Genomic DNA, 16,309 nt, shown 5'->3' on the forward strand with positions numbered 1-16,309 from the left:
TGTTTTGGCTCCTCTACCATATTACTTGCGTTTCAATCGCTGGGATCGCAGCTCTCACCCTTCCTCGTTGTCTTGAGGCGTGTGGGATTGAGTGATCGAGTGAGTTAATGCGATTGCGATGGGAGTGCATTTTACCCACATTCAGTACTGATAGCCTTGTCGTTGAGCACCTAGAAAGTCACAATACACACACACACACACACACACATACACACGTGCATAGCCACATTAAAATTTTTCTTGCAAAGGGTCATATCGTTTTCGGTGTAATTTATGTTACTACCATCAGTAAAGAGACAGTCAAGTTTCTCCAATCATAACAACAAACCAAAGAATTCGTCATTTGATGCCATCTTCTTGCCTAACAGCTGAGGGATGTTTAGGAGTTTGGAGGATGCCATGTTGACACTTTCCACCACTACAGATTGCTGTTTAGTTGCGGCCAACAGGGCTTGATATATACTTTAAAAATCCTAGATGGTAACAGTTCTGGTCGCACACCCATGGCGTCACCTACGGTTATGTCCCCTAGATTTAGAAGGTTGCTATGTCCAACACTTGTGTATGTTATAATACCCTGCAATATTTGGTTTATGCGAAACTGTGCCCTAGATTATGAGGTGTGGGATCACTGTAACTTGAAGAAAATCCGATGTAAGACAGACTAAATATAATCATTGTGTTGTTATTGTATATACAGGGTGAGTCTCCTAACATTACCGCTGGATATATTTCGTAAACCACATCAAATACTGACGAATCGATTCTACAGACCGAACATGAGGAGAGGGGCTAGTGTAATTGGTTAATACAAACCATAAAAAAATTCACGGAAGTATGTTTTTTAACACAAACCTACGTTTTTTTTAAATGGAACCCCGTTAGTTTTGTTAGCACATCTGAACATATAAACAAATACGTAATCAGCGCCGTTTGTTGCATTGTAAAATGTTAATTACATCACGGAGATATTGTAACCTAAAGTTGACGCTTGAGTACCATTCCTCCGCTGTTCGATCGTGTGTATCGGAGAGCACCGAATTCCGTAGGGATCCAAAGGGAGCGGTGATGGACCTTAGGTGCAGAAGAGACTGGAACAGCACATTACGTCCACATGTTAACACCTTTTTATTGGTCTTTTTCACTGACGCACATGTACATTACCATGAGGGGTGAGGTACACGTACACGAGAGGGAGGAGGAGATGAGAGAAGGTGATGTATTTAGAGGATGTGAGGAGGATATAAAGGGGGAGGAGTTGAGGGACAAAGAGGAAGGAGGAGGAGATGTACAGACTGGAGAGAGTGGAGGAGGAGAAGAACAGGGAGAGGGAAAGGAGGAGATGGACAGAGAGAGGGAGAGGCAGGGCGCAGACTAATAGAGCATTGGAATACATAGATAGCCAGGTAATGTTTGGTACTGAGCTAATGCTGGATGAGAAGACGCGGCTAGGTTGAAATTCGATACAGTTGGAATTAGTGACGTCTAGTGGTAGGAGAGAAAGGTTTCTGGTCCAGTGAGTACAACGTTACTAATGCAGAATGAAACAGGTGAAGGTTGTTAATAATGAATTTGAAAATGCGACCAGGGACCCACTACAATGATCAGCATAGCGAATGAATCATCATAGCTAAAATACACATTTCAGCCCGTTTCATCAGAGTTCTAGATCAACATGGACTGTGGTTAACTCTGAGTGATATAGGCAGAAGAAGAACACCTAGACAGAAAAAAAAGGCCAAATAGATATTTTCGGTTAACATGTGATATATTAAATTTAATTAACACAAAGGGAAAATATTTAAACGCAGCATGTGAAACAATTAAAATGAAATACACTAGTGAAAAATATTAAGTTCTCCAGGAAATGCAAAGTGACAAAGGAAGAATGGCTAAAGGAGAAAATCTATACAAGAGAATTGGGCACGATGCAAGGAAAATGTAAGTACCTCTCGTAGGAAATTTAAAGAAATCTTTGGAGAAAGGAGAAAAATGTGTAAGAGCATCAGGAGCAGTTTTGGCTGTATTGCCAATCCAGTAGTTTGGAAAGAAGAGAGAGCTGAAAGGTGGAAGGATTGTATCGAAGAGTTGCACGAAAGACAAAAAAGGTGATGTCAATATTAAAGAAGGAAAGGAAAGGGTTGAAAATGAGATAGTTGATACGATGTTGCGAGAAGAATTTGTCAAAGCACTAAAAGACCTAATTCGAAACAAGGCACCCACATAAATTATGTTTCTTCAGAACTATTAAGGACATTTTGATGTGCAAGCATTGTGAAACTTCCAGTTGGGATGCAGGACATATGAGACAGGTGGGTGGAATACCCTCAGCCTTAAAACACAGCGAGGAGGCGCAGGGATAACACACCGGACTCGCCTTCGGGAGGACGGCGGTTCAAATCCGCGTTCGACCATGCTGATGTAGGTTTTCCGTGATTTCTCTGATTGCACGAGGCAAATACCGGAATGATGGTTCCTTTGGAAGAGCACGGCCGTTTTCCTTCCCCATGCCTGAATCATTCCGAGATTGTGACCAGGGAAAGGAGTGTAGTCGAAACAAGGCAGGTAATACCTCATGTTTTCACTGTGGATATTATCGAAGAGAACATATCTCATGTTAGCGTTATGTCCAGTATAGTCCAGTCATGAATGAGGTTCCAAACTGTCTGTTCCAAACAACTTTAAATGTACCAGTGAAATGCTGGAAGATGCAGTCCGATTAGGGAATGTATCTCCTAGCGATCGGAAGTGTTCTATACAGTTTTCTGTTCCATGTGGGACTGTGCCCGATTGTGTATAGAAGGAGCCGTGTATGTGTGTGTGTGTGTGTGTGTGTGAGAGAGAGAGAGTGTACACGCCTGTGTACAGGTCGGCGAATAGCGAGGCGATTGGCGTCCTTACATAGAAGAACCAAATTATGTTCCAGCTTTTAGCGGATTTCAGTTTCTTGTCTGTTACGGCAGGTACACCCCTATTTTCCATTACACTGGTTTCATTACGAATATGTTACTGCTTTCAATTTCAGATGTTACCCAACTTTCTTTATGTGGTATTGCATTCACATTAGTTCGTTTTAAGGATCTCTTCAGACTTGCGCTTTGTAACGAATGCTTCAGTAGTTGTTCACTAGGATCTAAATAGCTTCGTCTATTGAGGCCGTATCTTTAGGTATTACATTAATACTTCACTATCTAGTACAAGTATACCGAACGAGGTGGCGCAGTGGGTAGCACACTGGCCTCGCATTCGGGAGGACGACGATTCAATCCCGCGTCCGGCCATCCTGATTTAAGTCTTCTGTGATTTCCCTAAATTGCTCCAGGCAAATGCCTGCATGGTTCCTTTGAAAGGGCACGGCCGACTTCCTTCCCCGTCCTTCCCTAATCCGATGAGGCCAATGACCTCGCAATTTGGCCTCTTCCCCGAAACAACCCCAACCTCAAGTACAAGGATCATTATCTGAGCTCTATGGGCACTCGCTTATCTAAAGTCCTTTGTGTTAAGCCCCCACACAATCAGCTGGGCAGCAATCTCAGCGTGCAACGCAAATCTGAGTCACGAGAACGCCCGTACGGTTGTCAACTATACGCTACCAAGTATGTAGTTCTTGCTTTCTGTTAGAGTCAGAAACAGTGTCCTGGCTCAGATCTGCGGACAATGCTGCAGAGGGGAATGCTGCAGATTATGAACTTTGTTGAAAGTCTGCAAGGAAGACAGGTCTTGTCAATCTTCTACGGAAGTCGCTACAGTGTTCAACGAATAATCTTTGAGTCCAGACGACAGTCATTGTTTGTTCCCACGTGGGCAACAGTCTACGGTTGGTTACACCTCGTTTATCAGAGGCTACCAAAACATCTTCAGCATGTTGTGCTGGTCAGACTTTCATGATTATCTTTCCCAGGCAATCAAGATGCTTCATAGGGAGTAAGACAGTTTTTCCTTGGTTGACGCTGTGGTCAATGTAGACACCGTGTTATCCACTCAGTGCACTACTAGAAGTTGATTGTGGTTTGCACTGATGAGTGAAAATATTATGACTGCACAGTATGCCGGTCCAGCTTCGCGATGCAGTTTTCCTGCGATTCTGCATCATATCGTTTCGACAAGTCCCTGAGAGGTATCTGGAGAGTGAGTCACCAGCTATCTACTTACCGGAGATCATAATTTGTGTAAAATACGAGGCACTGGTTTTCGGCATGCAGTTAGTGCCAGTATTGTTCCATTAGTTTCAGATCAGGCGATTTTAGTAGCTAAGACAACAACATTGGTAGGACAGCAGTATCAACACGTGGTAAGGTAGCGACCTTGGCTCAAAGACACTTCCATGATGAGTGGTGTGGTAACTCCGCCCATGAACCTGAGGCAATTGGAACTGTTATCGTCAAGATCAAGGGAATCCCCACACTCCTACACCCCCATCCCCCAGGGGAATTCTAGTATCTTGGGCACTTGCATGTGGTGCACTGCAAGTCATGAGGTAACCACATACGGGTAAAATGCCCCGCCCAGGGCTGTAGAGCATTTGTATGATATATAAATAGCTTGAAATCCTTCCTCTACCACCCCCTACCCCCGCCCCCCTCCCACGTTTCCTTTCGAGGTCAATAAGAATCAAACTCACCACCTCCCCACCGCCCCTTTTATTTCTGAAGCAAGTGCACTGTCCTCATCATTTGAAGTGTCTGCACCGTACGATGATCATCAGCACAGTTATCCTACTTTTAAAATGGTGGTACGTGTTATACTTATGAGGTAAGAGATTTTTGACATTATAATGTGTGACTGGGGTGCAGATGAACTGCTGCAATTTAATGAGTTCATGGCGTATTCTGCAAAATAGCTGTAAATATTAACGTAATTTAAGAAGTAAGACACTTTGACTTTACAATGTATGAGCGAATTACTGTAATACAATGATGTCATGGCATATTCTGCAAAACTGCAATAAATATTAACATGATTTATGAAATGAGATACTTTGACAATAAAGTATGTTGAGGAATTGCTATAAATTAATGATATCATAGCAGCTTCGGTAAGCACTACCAAGTATGATCCCTTCCCACTGCAAATTGCTCTACTTTTAACTTTGTTCTTCAAATACGCACATTTCAGTTCTAAATGACAAATATTTAACGATTACTGCAGATCATTATTTCAACAAAATACGTGGATATCCTGTGTTAAATAATTTCCACAATTAAATCTGTAATTCCCAAGGATACTTCCACTAATTAGTCGTTATTAAAAATCATTGTATCACATGTGGACATCTGTCCAAAGGGGTACTATTCTTTTGTTATTTTCTTAAAAATTATTTCACAAATTCCAAATTATGGGAGTCCTATGATTTCCGCATGTATCGAAGAACGCTATTGGTCTTCATTCTTCTCTGAATACGAACATATAAACCATGTAAGGGTTCTTGTCTTTAGGTTGTAAATGCTTTGATTTGCGTTGCACTAAGTTTTACGTATTTATTTTGATAACAATATCTGTTTGTAAACTACATACATCGCCACAGGTATGTATGTAGTTTTGCAGCACCCTTGCGTTCGCTGTATTGGTGGCTCAACCGTACTGCAGTGCTAGCAGTGTGGAAGACTTGACAGTTGTATTTCACGGTGATGAGATGGTCTCGGGATTAAATTATTTATAAACATGTGCCAAGGCGTGCAATTGTTAGCCAATGGATAAGCCCATATTACCTTTTCGTTTAAGTCCTTGTGTTTAATAAGGTAAGGAGTTTCATTCAGAATGTTACTAGTTATTGCGTTTATGGTCTCTCATTAGGTATCTTCTCTAATACACATATTTTATAGTGTAATGCTTCAGACATAGTTGCTGGCATGCATCTGTAACCTGTGTTATCTGCAGTGACACCCTCATACGCCTTTGGTACACTGATCGACTTGCAGGCAGTTTCATTGGATTTGATATATTTTTCATGACAAGGGCTCGACATTTTGCTGCACAATCTGTAAAACGTAAGTTACCTTCTGTGATTTCAAACTACATGGAGCAGCATTGCAGTCCAGATCAGCTATCTTAGTATCAATATTTGTTCTAACTTTAGAAATTCTAATCTGAAGTGACGTCGTGATCAAGTCATCAACGTACAGACGTGAAGCGATACAGCATTACGATCTTAAGCTTTTTCTCATCCAAGATATAATACAATGTTTCTCACTGTCATCATCTTACCCACACATGGTTCAGTTTGCGTCTTAGTTGGAATCCAACATAAGTAAGACTGCTGCTGAATCATAAACAGTGTGGGAGTCTGTGTAATCGTTTTCCAAATAGGTTACTTCTCTACCGAAGTAAATGATCGCTAAATATAATTATTCCATGGATGTAAAATACAAAACAGCAATGATCTTAAAAAGCAGTTGACAGTGTACCTACATATTAGCCATAATTTCCCAGATTTCCATGGTGTGAGAAGGATGGTGAAGGAATTAATATGTTGCATCTGTACATACGGTTTGCTTCTGGCTACAATCCATGCTTGTGTTGTCTAGCACAGCTAAACGTCTACACACTAAAGCAAGCTCTAATAGTAGCGTAATCTACAAGCTGAGTTGTATACTCCTGTGACTCCATTTTCTTAAGCAGAGAATTTCTAGGTATGGTACTACTGTAGTCATTAACAAAAAAATGTTCCAGTAAAATTGGAGCTTAAAGGATACAACTTCAGTAAGTTGGTTGATAAATCGCAAATCGTGTTGGAACCTGTGTATTTTATTTGCATGTAATAGCAAATCAAATGCTCATTAAATGTAATTATTCCTCAGGCTCTAAAAACCTAAGCAGGAACCTAAAAAGGGATTGATGGTAAACCTACATATTGGCTCTAATTGGCGGGATTTTCCCATTGTGAGACATATGTGAGAGGAAGTAATATATTTCAGATGTAAAGACACATTGCTTCCTGCTATTATCCATGCTTAAGTTGTCTAGCGCAGCCAAATTAGCAAGTAACAAACCCTTATTCCATCAGGCCCCAAATTATCCACACTAACGGGAACCAAGCTCTCACTGTCTATGTCGTCTGTGTGTGTGTGTGTGTGTGTGTGTGTGTGTGTGTGTGGCCTAAAACCTACAGCAAATAAAACTCCTCCAAATTTAGGAAATTAAACTTAGTTGTGTCGAAAAGCCATTACTTCAGCAGGGCAATAGAATTAGGATGTGTAACATTTCCACTTGCAAGTACCTAGAAGCAGTAAACAGAGTATGACTACTATCTTTCCACAGTTCATGATTGTCTAGGAAGAGTGTACTTTCGGGTGTTCTTATTACTGCAGAATCACATTAGTGATACAAACATAGTTTTTTTATACTCAAAAGCAGCTAATCGTAATTCAGTAATATCCAAATGTTAGACAGTATTGTTCCAGGCAACTGAACGATTTTAATGTCAGCCCATCCCACTTTGCAGCAAGAGTGTATTCATATATTTAAATAATGCACTACAGCAGTTATTAGACAATAGGACACTAACAGCCTGGCACTGATTGGTTGTCGAATATCTTTGTTGATCTGGTGTAAGCTTCAGGCACATGACTTCTACGATAACATCCCTGACCATCTGCGGTGTGCTGTGACTTCGTGGTCACAGTAACAAGTCACACGTTACAGCAGTCTCGGACGAACTACGAACGTGCATCTCCAACGCAATGCAAACTATCCAGAATATAAAAACCACCCACACATCTATTATGCTCTCCATGTCTGAAGTACCATGAAAATTAATGTGCACATAGTTAAACCACGCAAAATGTCCACTCAGAAAAGAAACTTTCTCCAAGACAGAGTGGTGACTGACGAAGCTAACACTTACTGACATTAAATATCACATACATATGGCCTGTGAATAACATCACTGCTTCCCTGGTAGTCTTCCTTTTGTAACCAGAAGCCATGGTGTGTGTAAGGTAGTCACACATCTCCATTTTGATAAAAAAGATCCCGAATAAAATCTCGCATAATGGTATTGGCCAGTTGCGCTTGACAAGGCATAGCCATAGGTTTTTATATTTCCTGTAAATGATTTCCGGAACTTCCCTGCTAAATTGTGTAAGACAATAAGGCACTTATGTCTTGACACCAAGGCCCTAGAATGTCGAGTCTTTCCACTATTAAATCATATACATGTTGTGTCATCCCTCTCCTATATATATAGTGGTTATTTTAAAGTTCTGTACTTAACTGCAGTGCAGTCTGTAACTAATCTGGATCTAGTGTTTACCTAGATGAGACTTCATTTGGCTTTCAAACTTGTTCTGAAGTGTTTAGTACACAAACTACTGGGCTGTTGTATTTAGCAACAAAGTATTTCTCACGCTGCTCTGTTCATCTTCATTTCGGTTTACTAGTAAAAGTAGTGACTGCATCCACCACTGGTACAGGAACTGTGACTAAAAGAACCTTGAGAAGTTTTTCGCGCTATGGAATACTTATGTTTACTATTACAGCCACCACGTACTGAAGGAACAAATATTGAAAGTTGAATCTGTTCATTCAACTTGGAACAGTTATACAAGTTAATTTTTAATACCAGAATGACCCTGATATGATATTCGTTGACTTCCCTTCAGTACTTAAGACTGTTCACAATTCAGTTAAAGTTAATGCGTATCACTTAACCCTAGCAATACCAACGCATTTTCTACGACGTGTATTACCAAGGAGAGGCAGGGTAGTGTACCATATGCCCACCACAAAATTAAAAATTCTCGTTAATTCTTGTTAACTATTGTTAACAACATATTTTTAACAAGGCATTAATGTAGAAATAGATCCACAACCTGCTGAAAATATCTTTTAACACAATTTTAATAAAACCGACGCAATTTCCATAATGTATATACCGAGGGGAGGGATACTGTATGGCCACCAGAGTTAAAATTAAAAAAAAATAGAAATTTCATTATTTCTCGTTGACTTTCATTCACAACATACTGTTTAAAGATATACAGATGTGTAAGAAGGTTCCTGAACCTAAAAATATGAATTTGAAATTTATTGCAAGAAGTCATATTCACGACTAAGATTTAAATTTTTGTGTTAAGTTTTATGTAACAATTTAAAAAGTTACGGAGTCTGGTATAAGAAATCACTAAAACAATAACTATCTTTTCAAAATTTCAAATATAGTGTACGTGATTACATTACAATATTTTCAAAAGGTGAGCATAATGTAGCCCTCCCCCCTCCTTGGTATAACGAGTGTTGATTAAAGAAAATGTACTCTTCAAACATTTTAGAAAATGTCTTTATGAAAAAAATAGCATAGCTAACCTCAAAACTACATAATATTACGATTCTTTAAGAAAACACTAAAGCTAGTGTGTCTGCTGCTAGAATCATCATCGCTACTTTTGAACGTAAGAATTAAGAGGAATGAAGCAGATTTTTAAATGAAAAAATAACACTCTGTAGATATAAACGACAATATATTGAACGAAAAATTTCGTACCTTGCCTTATTAATTGCAGTACAGTTAATGGTGTGGTGCCAAAACACACATCTGCAAATTCTTCACGTCTGTGGTTAACGCAATATGAGAACTGGGTCGCCAAGGCTGTACATAAGGCGCCAAGTAGCAAATTGTGGTAAATCCCCGTTTTCTCGAAAATTGAGCGGCTGTCGCCAATTTCTTCTCTATACTGCCGTCTATCCATTTGGCCTGCAAAACATGATTACAGCTTGTGTCTACCTTAAGACGTACCTTCAAAACAGCCCACAAATGCAAAAGATGGCATGCTGATTTATGATTGCAAAGTAAAAGTGAGTAAACCCATGGTATGATAAAGCAGCAGAACCTGGTATATCCTTGGCAAGCGCTTTTAACCATGAAGATCTGGAGATGCAGAACTCGCTTTGTATTTGTTGTGTTTTTTGTCTGCATAATGGTGTTTTCCAAGCTTATTACTTAAAGGACGCTAATTTTGAGCCTACGTGTGTCAATTTCGTCAGGTTGTCCCCCTACCACACGCTACCATGAAACAAAAAACTGACTGTTATCTGGTGCATTTTTCATGGTTTATCTCGCTTGTGAATAAATGGAGAACATTTATAGTATTGTCTTTTTGTTTTTTGATTAAATACCAAGAGTTCTTTATCGTTTCCTCCATACCAATGGATGTTAATGATGGAATACAAGAACAGTCGGTGCCAAAAGGGAAGGCTGTATAAGATCAGCAGCTCTGAGGGGTATATCTCTAAACTGGGTCACAAGCCTGGAACATCTGGCTTGGCTCATTATGGACTCAACTCAGCTACAGAAAAAAAATCACATACAAATCCTCTACCAGTAAAAGAGAGGATTAATATATTCGTATACAGCTTCCTCTGACAGTTTCTGATGTTACAGATCACAGTCATTAAACAGGAGTTAAACTCAGATAGTAATGATTATAAATCACATTATGATTGGGTCGATGACATGCGCCAATCTCTTAGTCGACTGTCGCGTACCACTGTTATCAAATATAAATTTTTTCTGATTCCAGAGATGAATCTCAAATCTTTGGCGTCGATACATGAAGATGTGCTTGACGGACTCATGTTTGTGGCGTTCACTGTAGTGTTATTTAAGTCACCAGTTTATTACCCAACGCCCACTTTTTTATTTGCACTGACTAAACTGAAAAGTATTGCACACGAACACTTGGATCGAACGAACACCGGACTACAGATGCAGTATTTTCGTCCCCGCGGCATGCGTTGTTTAAAATTTCATCATTATGCGAGCTTAGTTTCATTAAAGAAAAACGCTACTATTATAGATGAGAGTGGTGTGAAAACATGACTGCCATTGGGTGTGTTTAACGTTACTGAAACTTTTCAGATAGTGGTCACAGCACTGTCTGAGAACGTACATGTTTAGCTTATTGTATTTTGAGAAAAGTCGAATCATTGGCTTCAGAGACATGGGAGCATCATGCCGACAGACTTCACAAACAGCTGGCTATTCTATAATAACGGTAGAACGACTGATGACGAGATAGTCACGACAGTAACGGAAGGAAGAGTAGGCAGTGGTATTTCCAGAAGAACTTGAACGTGAGAATATCTTTGGACTTGAAAGTTCTCTAAATAAATGAAAATATGTGGCATCTCTGTTTATGATAGTAAGACCTCTGCTGTAATAATAAATCAACTTTCGTAATCAAACTTGTACTGTCGTACTGTGAAAGCAAAACTCAATTGTAATAATAATTAATTTCGTAATGTAAAGGAAAGTCTTTCGTACTGTAGAAGTTAACAATCTGACTGCAAAAATTTTGAACAGTTTAAACTGCCTGAATAATGAACTTTGACATAAAACCTAAGATAATTAGTTCTGCAAAACTGATCCCAGATCCCAGAACTAAAAGTGATACACAACAAAGGAAATCTGCGTGAATAAAAAAATATTTAGTTGTTACCTCTATTCTGCGCAAATCTGGATAACGCGTTGCAGTACTGCTCTATCTCGCGCGCCGCTATGCTACAGGTGCAGATGACTATATCTGCATAGAGACAATCGTGAGGTGCAATGAATTCTCTGTTAGTTGTAAATCGAAGTATACTTTTGGAAAAATCATAGTCAATTAAAAATTACAATGAAAAATGAAATATGGGCATAAATGACAACACAAAGGTTTCTTTTGTTTTTTGTTTATTATTTTATTTTATTTTATTTTATTTATTTATTTTTTTTTTTTTTTGCATACAGTGAAAAACTGCTCAAGGCTGATGGTAAATTTAATGAACGTCTTAACATCCAATCTAGCAACTCTTAGTACAAGAACCAAGTTAGTCCAATGGCCCTGTAATAAAGAAAAAAGTAACATCAACATAATATATACCTCTCACATTCCACTTCTGTTATATACTTAGTTCCATTAAGGTTTCTCCTTCACAAATCAGTTTACGTTGCAATCTTGATATAATCATGTTCATTAAACGCATTGATAAACTGAGACTTTACATTTGAAACATAACATTACCATTGCTTCCTCATTCTAACACAGATTAACATTATCTGGTCACTGCGCCCTCACGCATACCAAAGATAATACCTCAACTTCTGCGAATACAGCTTTACAGCATCGCTGCTCGCTCACAGTCGATTCAGATACCGAAAGTATATATGAGACGTACTGGACAGTTCGACATTCTAGTGAATAAACGGATGGCGACAACTGGGATCCGAGCAAAGAGGCAGTATCACAACGAGCCTTCTGCAAACAGACACTGGAACTGCCATGCGTCGTTTACCACAGCGACCATACCTCAGACAACAGAGAGTTGTGTGGTGGAGGGCCAGAGTCAACTTGCACACTGAATAGCATTCTGCGGCCTTTCGCGATGGGTCTCGCTTCCGTTTGTGGCGGTAGGATCGACATGTCTGTTGGCGACCTGGTGAGATATCACATGAAGCAGAGATTTACGAGACCCATGTCTCTGCAATCCTGTGATTACGGCGTGGAAAATTATTCCATATGACAATTGCTTTGGTAATTGCTTAAGCAACCCTCTTTGTTTACTTGAATGCCTCGAGAACGTTAAACCAGTTGTCATAACCCTCAAGAGCAGGGTACATAGTGGCACAGAAACTCCTCAGCATGCCATTCGCAGTCTTAAACGCTGCAAGGAACACAAAAGTGTATTCATACACGTTTGCACACTGCTCAAACTGCTGTTGATGATGGGCACCATTTCTAATGTTCACTTTCTAACTCTTACATTTTTGTGAGGATAATACACTACTGGCCATTAAAATTGCTACACCACAAAGATGACGTGCTACAGACGTGAAATTTAACCGACAGGAAGAAGATGCCGTGATATGCAAATGATTAGCTTTTCAGAGCATTCACACAAGGTTGGCACCGGTGGCGACGCCTAGAACGTGCTGACATGAGAAAAGTATTCAACCGATTTCTCATACACAAGCAGCAGTTAACCGGCATTGCCAGGTGAAACGTTATTGTGATGCCTCGTGTAAGGAGGAGAAATGCGTACCATCACGTTTCCGACTTTGATAAAGGTCGGATTGTAGCCTATCACGATTGCGGTTTATCGTATAGCGACATTGCTGCTCGCGTTGGTCGGGATCCAATGACTGTTAGCAGAATATGGAATCGGTTGGTTCAGGAGGGTAATACGGAACACCGTGCTGGATCCCAACGGCCTCGTATCACTAGCAGTCGAGATGACAGACATCTTATCCGCATGTCTGTAAAGGGTCGTGCAGCGACGCCTCGAACCCTGAGCCAACAGATGGGGACGTTTGCAAGACAACAACCATCTGCACGAACAGATGGACGAAGTTTGCAGCACCATGGACTATCAGCTCGGAGACCATGGCTGCGGTTACCCTTAATGCTGCATCACAGACAGGAGCGCCTGCGATGGTGTACTCAACGACGAACCTGGGTGCACGAATGGCAAAACGTCATTTTTTCGGATGAATCCAGGTTCTGTTTACAGCATCATGATGGTGGCATCCGTGTTTGGCGACATCGTGGTGTACGCACATTGGAAGCGTGTATTCGTCATCGCCATACTGGCGTATCACACGGCGCGATGGTATGGGGTGCCACTGGTTACACGTCTCGGTCACCTCTTGTTCGCATTGACGACACTTTGAACAGTGGACGTTACATTTCAGATGTGTTACGCCCCCTGGCTCTACCCTTCATTCGATCCCTGCGAACCCTACATTTCAGCAGGGTAATGCACGACCGCATGTTGCAGGTCCTGTATGGGCCTTTCTGGATACAGAAAATGTTCGACTGCTGCCCTGGACAGCACATTCTCCAGATCTCTCACCAACTGAAAACGTCTGGTCAATGGTGGCCGAGCAACTGGCTCGTCACAATACGCCAGTCAGTACTCTTGGTGAACTGTGGTATCGTGTTGAAGCTGCATGGGCAGCTGTACCCGTACACGCCATCCAAGCTCTGTTTGACTCAATGCCCAGGCGTATGAAGGCCGTTATTACGGTGGTAGTTCTGGTTACTGATTTCTCAGGGGTTGGGTTGGGTTGGGTTGTTTGGGGGGAGAGATGAGTAGCAACTCTCCTTTTCACAATATTGTTACTGATCATAAATTACAGAATACTGTGTAGTTTTGTAATTTGTTGTAGTAGTAATAATCAGGAAGACCCCATAATTGTGCATTCCAGTTTGTAATTTGTTGTAGTACTAATAATCGGTAAGGCCCCATAACAGTGCATTCCAGTAGAAGACGTAATTCTCGTTAGCACGTAAACACCCAGTTGCAAATTAAGAGGTATAGAAACCATTTCGTCTACTGAGCTGAGCGAGCGAGAGGAATCAGACTTGTCGTCGTCATGTACGCGTTGCGGCCTCTCGGTCCCGCGGGCCTCGTTGTGCTTGTTTCGTAATTTATTTCTCTGTAGGGTCGTTGATCTTCATGTTTCCACTGGCTACGGAACAATTGTTTTTCTATGTCTTTTGTGTATTAGAAAAAAGTATTATATGACCTCTTTGGACTTAATTCCAAGATTTTGGAGAGTTATCCGTAACTGTGGAGAGCGACCAAACCTTAACAATAGTAAGTAAATGTAATTTTCAGTACTTACTCAGGGGTGAAGAGGTTGCCCGGTATAGACGAGCGTGGAGAGCTGCATCAAACGAGTCTTCAGACTAACGGGCTCAACAATGGCAATTGCGAAGTGCTAAAAACTCAGATCGGCAGCCGTATCCGCGGAAACTCACAACAATGGAGAGCACGTTATAAATAGCGGTTTCCGCGGAAACTGGGTGTTATTTCTGAGACTCCGACTATCTGTGCACAAACGCGCTATGTTCGAGTATTTCAGAAATTTCATTAGTGGAGAGGTTTACGAGGAGGCCGTGCGGCCGCTGGGGAGCCATGTGAGTGGGCTGGCTGAGGGGATGGGCTGGAACGTGTTTTGGCTCTGGAAAGACTCTGATGAGCCTAAGGTGCGGCGGTACGGACAGCGCGCTGCCCAGATGGCCTTAGAGGGGTTCGGGGGGAACGGAGTGCCGCGCCAGCGGGGGCTGGCCGTCCCCGATGACGCGCCACTCGTGGTGCGAGCAGCTGCCGCGGGTTACCGCGGGGCTACTGACACCGGCCCTTACGGACAGCCTTATAGGTCACTCGCCAGCACCGCCAGGGCCGCGTACCAGCAGCCGCAGTTTCGGAAGCAGCTGTGAGTGACGTCTGCAGCCGCATTCCGGCGCTGCGACACCGAAACCGGACGCCAAGCACCGCGCAGATCGCTCACCAGCACCGCACGGCTATGTATCGAGGCCCACTCCACCTATTGCCCGTGCAACCTAAGTTGACAGCGGAGCTGTGGCAGGTGGGAGCGACTGTGGAGCGACCGTAAATGGGAAATGCCTTCATGTTCGCTCTCATCAGCCATAAAAAAAAAAAAAAAAAAAAAAAAACGCACCGGGTCTCGACTTAGTTTGCGCGGACAATGGCCCTTTTAAACTCTGATGGGTTCATTTTTTTGTTCGCTACTATGGGAGTGAGCATCGACAGAAACAAGGAAGGAGAGAAGTTGCAACGGCTGGTGGCAGGAATCCAAAATGCACACTGGCAAACAGCGGGCACAGCAGCAGTGACAGAAGAGCCAATGACCGTGAAGTCAGCACGTTCCGGAAAAGCCATCGCCCTCCCCACATAAGCGGAGCAGGGCATCGCCAGACCGGCTCATGTGTTTCTCAATTGTCACATGTGATCACAGGCCCTCGCGTACATTCCAAGAGCCAATGGCCGACGATAAGAAGATTCTTCGAGAAGCTTTCCAACGTGAGAGAAGAGGCAATCACCGTGAAGTCGTTCACCTCCAGCGAACTAAACTGAATAAATACGCGAGATGCAGTGTACCCGACTAAAGAAGAGTAGTTTTCAGTTCAGTTTCGAAGCTGAAGACAGTCATGCAAGAAGAGACTACATCGTACACAGACGCACGAAGTCCGCCGCTGTAATGGAATAGCAAGCAGCAGCCTCGGCGCCAGAAGACAGAAGTTAAAAGGTATTTGAAGACTGATTTTTACGTACCCGGGTGACTCGTGAGGACGGGAAGGAGACGGCCTCACATCAGCAGTCACCTGTGAGCTAGGATGAAGATCTGACAGCCGAAGACTGGCAAGCTGGAGTCCGTTGTTCGAGTCCGCGACACTGCCCTTCCCCAGCCGCGCCACTCCGCTGGCCGACGCACAACACTTACACACGCGGCCGCTTAGAGAAGAGAAACACTGGAGCGCCACATCCAAGGTATCACCATCCGATGCACGACTTCGTTCTCAATAAT

The sequence above is a fragment of the Schistocerca cancellata genome, chromosome 6 (genome assembly GCF_023864275.1).
Source record: "Schistocerca cancellata isolate TAMUIC-IGC-003103 chromosome 6, iqSchCanc2.1, whole genome shotgun sequence".
Taxonomy (NCBI): domain Eukaryota; kingdom Metazoa; phylum Arthropoda; class Insecta; order Orthoptera; family Acrididae; genus Schistocerca; species Schistocerca cancellata.